Genomic DNA, 6,168 nt, shown 5'->3' on the forward strand with positions numbered 1-6,168 from the left:
TGGGAGATAAACCACCCTGAATATAAGAACCAAACAAAGAGGAAGGCAGCGCTGGATAATTTGTTGGAATTTGTGAAGACGGTGATCCCCACGGCAGACATCACCTATTTGAAGATCCTAATTGGTGACCTGAGGAGTACATATCTAAGGGAGCACAAGAAGGTCCAGGATTCCCAGAGATCAGGAGCTGCAAATGACATTTATGTCCCCAGGCTGTGGTACTATGATAGACTGCATTTTCTGGCAGGTCAGACTGAACCCAGGCCAGCACTCTCCAGTCTTCCTTCCACGCTTCCTTCTCCCCCAGCTGAGGCTTCTGACGCCCAACCTGGGCCTTCCAGGCAGCAACATGTGGAGGAGCCCAGCTTGAGCCAGGTATAGCATTCCTCTAAATCTTCATGGTTGTCCAATCAATGATGTTAACTAGATGTTAGTTTGGAGTACTAATTCATGATTGTGATTGATGATGCAAAAACTATGTCCCTTTTTCATACACAGGGAAGTTTCAGCCAGGAGGTGGCTGGGCCAAGCAGGCTGCCTGATACCCAGGTCCCTCCCCTACACCTTCAAAGACAAAGTGGTAGGAAGAGGAGTAACCTGGAGGAGGCTGCCATAGGCCTCTTTTGGAAGGCTACAGAGGCCCTGAGAACCCCCCACAGTGTGGAGGAGGACTTTGCTGGCATAACTGCCTGCAAAATGATGCAGATGGAGGAGGGCCAACGACTCCTGTGTGAGTCCTTAATTTTGGAAGCTCATAGTTGCCAACATTGCAAAAAAAAAAAGTGGGACACTTTTTTGGCTGTAGGCGGAGCCGTATAATAATTAGGGGGGGCGGGGCATGCGTTTGTAGGCATGGCCTAGCAACAAAAAACAAAATTGCTGTGAAAAATGGGCATGGTTTACGTGAAATAGTGGGTGTGGATTAAATGGGCGTGGCTCAAAGGGGGTGTGGTTAGAGTCTGAGATGAATAAGGGATGGAGAGGGAAAGGGGGAGAGAGGAATGAAGGGACAGCAGCCCCAGATCCTACACAACAATAGAAATATGTGTATTCTAGAAAGTTTAACAATCAGCAGATAAAGATACTCCAAACACCTGGTGTTAGCGCTTCAATCATCCTGGCACCATGATTGTTATGGTGTCAGGATGATTGAAGCGCATTATTTCTATTATTACATTGTAATATAAAAATAAATCATTCAACTCACCATATTGCAGAATCAGTGGGATCCCTGTGCGTGCCACTTGCCACGTCGCCTGCCACCCGCAGAGTCCATCCTTGCATCAGGTGCCCCCAGCAGAGTCTGTCCTTGCATCAGGTGTCCCCAGCAGAGTCTGTCCACGTATCAGGTGCCCCCGGCAGAGTCCCTCCTTGCATCAGGTGCCCCCAGCAGAGTCCGTCCTTGCATCAGGTGCCCCCAGCAGAGTCAGTATAGACCCCCTCAGTGCAGACCCCCCCTCAGTGCAGACCCCCCTCCATCAGTGCAGACCCCCCTCATCATTGCAGACCCCCCTCTATCAGTGCAAACCCCCTCAGAGCAGACCCCCCTCCATCAGTGCAGACCCCCTCAGAGCAGACCCCCCTCCATCAGTGCAAACCCCCCTCCATCAGTGCAGACCCCCCTCCATCAGTGCAGACCCCCTCAGAGCAGGCCCCCCTCCATCAGTGCAGACCCCCTCAGAGCAGACCCCGCTCCATCAGTGCAAACCCCCCTCCATCAGTGCAGACCCCCCTCCATCAGTGCAGACCCCCTCAGAGCAGACCCCCCTCCATCAGTGCAGACGCCCTCAGCAGACCCCCCTCTATCAGTGCAGACCCCCCTCCATCAGTGCAGACCCCCTCAGAGCAGACCCCCCTCCATCAGTGCAGACCCCCTCAGAGCAGACCCCCCTCCATCAGTGCAAACCCCCCTCCATCAGTGCAGACCCCCTCAGAGCAGACCCCCCTCCATCAGTGCAGACGCCCTCAGCAGACCCCCCTCCATCAGTGCAGACCCCCCTCCATCAGTGCAGACCCCCTCAGAGCAGAACCCCCTCAGTGCAGACCCCCCTTCATCAGTGCAGACCCCCTCAGTGCAGACCCCCTCCATCAGTGCAGACCCCCTCAGAGCAGAACCCCTCAGTGCAGACCCCCCTCCATCAGTGCAGACCCCCTCAGAGCAGAACCCCTCAGCAGACCCCCCTCCATCAGTGCAGACCCCCTCAGTGCAGACGCCCTCAGCAGACCCCCCTCCATCAGCGCAGACGCCCTCAGCAGAACCCCCTCCATCAGTGCAGACGCCCTCAGAGCAGAACCCCCTCAGTGCAGACCCCCTCAGCAGACCCGACTCCATCAGTGCAGACCCCCTCAGTGCAGACGCCCTCAGCAGACCCCCCTCCATCAGTGCAGACCCCCTCAGAGCAGAACCCCCTCAGTGCAGACCCCCCTCCATCAGTGCAGACCCCCTCAGTGCAGACCCCCCTCCATCAGTGCAGACCCCCTCAGTGCAGACCCCCCTCCATCAGTGCAGACCCCCTCAGAGCAGAACCCCTCAGCAGACCCCCCTCCATCAGTGCAGACCCCCATCAGTGCAGACGCCCTCAGCAGACCCCCCTCCATCAGTGCAGACGCCCTCAGAGCAGAACCCCATCAGTGCAGACCCCCTCAGCAGACTCCCCTCCATCAGTGCAGACGCCCTCAGCAGACCCCCCTCCATCAGTGCAGACGCCCTCAGCAGACCCCCCTCCATCAGTGCAGACGCCTTCAGCAGACCCTCCCCTCCCATAACGCCCCCCAGGCCCCAGCAGTGAGCACATAGAGCGGCCGCCGGCACCGTGTGTTCAGTGGAGAGGGGAGGGGCCGATCCATGCGAGAGGAGAAGCTGATTCATTGGCTGCACGGATCGAGCCCCCTTCCCCTCTCTACTGAACACAAGAGGGAGCGATCAAGCAGTGGCGGCGGGACCGGTCGCCATTTTACTGAAGCCAGCTTCCCAAAACTGCAAATTGCAAACATTCCCGATTTTCCCTGGGCAAATCCCGATTCGGGACAGCCTCTGATCGGGACGAGGGTCCCAAAATCGGGATTGTCCTGGGAAAAGTGTGCAAGCACTCAATAATGGGTTGAGGGGCCAAATATCTTGTGCTACCCACACCCACATTTGTGACCTCATACATAGTCCTCCTCCTCCAGATCCTACTCCTCCTCCTGCCACATCTCCAACACCAGAGCCACAGCCGGGAAGGAAGCGTGGAAAGAAGACCAGAGAGTGATGGCCCTGGGCTCAGTCTGGTCTGGCAAAAGATGCAGGCTCTTGTAGTACCACAGCCTGGGGACACAGATGTCATCTGCTGCTTTCATGATCTCTGGGACTTCTGGACCAGACTGCACTCCCTTAGATATGGACTCCTCGGGCCACCAATTTTGCAGTAAAATAATTGATGTGTGCCCTGGGGGTCCAAGGCTTCGCCAATTTCTGCTGTTTCTCCAGCGTTGCCTCCCTCTTTGTTTGGTTCTGAGCCCTTAATAAAGGAATTTTTGTTTCAATTATACTCGCCTATGTGTGTTTTCCTTCAAAAAGGACAGTTTGTTTGTGAGGATTCAGGTACATTTCAAAAATACAATGTGAAATTAACAAGAGACACCAACACCAAACAATCTCCTTGAGATTAAATAATACATGATATCAATGGTGTTGTGGTAACTTGACACACAAAACACACACAAAAATATTATGGAGTAAAACCCCCCAAAAAAAACAAAAAAACATCAGCCTTGAAAAAAACACAAACCCAGAAAAAAAAAAATCAGCCTTGAAAAAAACAAAAAATAAAAATAAAACAACAAAAAAGAAATTTGGTCAGATGTGAAAAAATCAAAATATATTGAGGGAACCACGATAAACAATAAAGAAAGAAGTTTGTGAGAAGTCTGTGTGAATATGAGCAGCAAAACTACTTCATTCTTCTCACATTATAAAGAAGAAGAGAGTGCGCTGTATTAAACCATTTTTTACATTGCAGCCTGACGAAAGTGCTCTATCCATTCCGATCGCTAATTTTACCAGACCGAGCTGTTCCGTCTCGGAATTTCTTCTGAGCATGCGTGGCACTTTGTGCATCAGAATTGTCCACACACGGTCGGAATTGACGCGATCGGATTTTGTTGTCGGAAAATTTTATAGCCTGTTCTCAAACTTTGTGTGTCGGAAAATCCGATGGAAAATGTCCGATGGAGCCCACACACGGTCGGAATTTCCGACTACATGCTCCGATCGCACATTTTCCGTTGGAAAATCCGACTGTGTGTACGGGGCATTAGTCTGTAGAGTTCAATATTGAGTTGGCCCACCCTTTGCAGCTATAACAGCTTCAACTCTTCTGGGAAGGCTGTCCACAAGGTTTAGGAGTGTGTCTATGGGAATGTTTGACCATTCTTCCAGAAGTGCATTTGTGAGGTCAGACACTGATGTGAACGTGAAGGCCTGGCCCGCAGTCTCCGCTCTAATTCATCCCAAAGGTGTTCTAACGGGTTGAGGTCAGGACTCTGTGCAGGCTAGTCAAGTTCCTCCATCCCAAACTTGTTCATCCATGTCTTTATGGACTTTGCTTTGTGTACATCATTTGGTGGAGGGGTTATGATGTGGGGATGTTTTTTTTTTTTTTTTTTTTAAACGTGTATACATCACAAACAAAAAAATACAAGAAAGTGACAAACAGGGATAAATGAAAGAGTGGGGAAGATAGTGACATGGGAGAGTGAAAGTGGCCATTGTGCAATACAATGGCCGGCCCTCCGGCCAGGCATAAAAATTTCCCCTGGTCCTGGCCAAAAGGCCCGGCCCAAGAGGCAGGTGTGAAAAACGTGTGTGTGGTGAAGTGACCATGGTGCCATAAAATCAAGTGCTTACACACCATGACTATACGGCACCCCTGAGCTGCCACTTGAGGGGCACATTCACCACTGGCTTTTCAAAGCAACCCTGACCCACGGCCCAGACCACAGCAGCCCCCACCCCAACCAGGAAGGCCTGGAGTTCAGGAGACTTGGTGAGAGCCCTGTGGTTTGACTCCACCATCGTTCCGTCCCTCCTGCCTAATTATATTCATCAGGAGATACTGACCGCTCCCCCGCCCCCTCCCCCCGAAGGAGGAGCAAGCGTTCTCTCCCAGAAAAACTGGCTGGAGCTAGAGCTACCCCAATCTAGGCCAGAAGGCCAGGGACCCGACCCTCCGGATCAGACCCCATGGTTCTCCATCCCCATCAGAAGGTTTCCCTTTCGGCTACAAACCACTCCAGGTCACCTTTACTCCAGCAGGCTTTGCATACCAACCGCAATCCCATCTCTATTTCACCATAGATCAGGGACGGAAGCAAGCGCCACCTCCTGGAAACTGATAAGAACAGATACTACACTTGATCTTAGCCAAAAGGCCGAGAAGCGATATGTGGGGATGTTTTTCAGGGGTTGGGATTGGAACATTTGTTCCAGTGAAGGGAACTCTTAAGTAAGAGGCGTCAGCATACCAAGGCATTTTGGACAATTTCATGCTCCCAACTTTGTGGTAACAGTTTAGGGATGGCCCCTTGGTTCCAACATGACTGCGCACCAGTGCACAAATCAAGGTCCATAAAAACATGGATGATCAAGTTTGGGGTGGAGGAATTTGACTGGGCTGCACACAGTCCCAAGGCACGCGTCCCAATACTTTTGATAATATAGTGTAAATCTTTAGTTATTGCTAGAAGGATCATCACCAGGAGAAAGGAGGTCCTGATTCCTCTATTTAGATCTTTAATTATCACTAAAAGGATCAGCAGCAGGTGTATCACTAAGGGGATCACCAGGTGGAAGAAGAGGGTGAGGGTCCTAATTCTTTTATATAGATCTTCAGTTATTACTAGAGGGATCAGCAGGAGGAGGAAGGTCCTGGTTCCTCCATATACTAAAGAGATCACCAGCAGGCGGAAGGAGGTCCTAATTTCCCTTCATTGATCTTTAGTTTTCACTGGAAAGATCATCACCAGGAGGAAGGTCGTTCTGATTCCTCTATATAGATCTTTAATTATTACTAGAGGGGTCACCAGTAGGAAGGGGGTCCTGGTTCTTCCATATACTGTAGGTCTTTAGTTATTACTAGAAGAATCATCACCAGAAGGAAAGAGGTCCTAATTCCCCCAGAAAGATCT

At 51.2% G+C, this 6,168-nt stretch overlaps 1 pseudogene; it reads right to left on the reverse strand.

Annotated features, from left to right (window-relative positions):
• Positions 1-5,243: 5,243 nt before the first annotated feature.
• On the reverse strand, positions 5,244-5,424 carry LOC141146415 (U2 spliceosomal RNA; annotated as a pseudogene).
• Between the last annotated feature and the right edge of the window lie 744 nt (positions 5,425-6,168).

This window comes from Aquarana catesbeiana, linkage group LG05 (assembly GCF_042186555.1).
Source record: "Aquarana catesbeiana isolate 2022-GZ linkage group LG05, ASM4218655v1, whole genome shotgun sequence".
Lineage (NCBI taxonomy): Eukaryota > Metazoa > Chordata > Amphibia > Anura > Ranidae > Aquarana > Aquarana catesbeiana.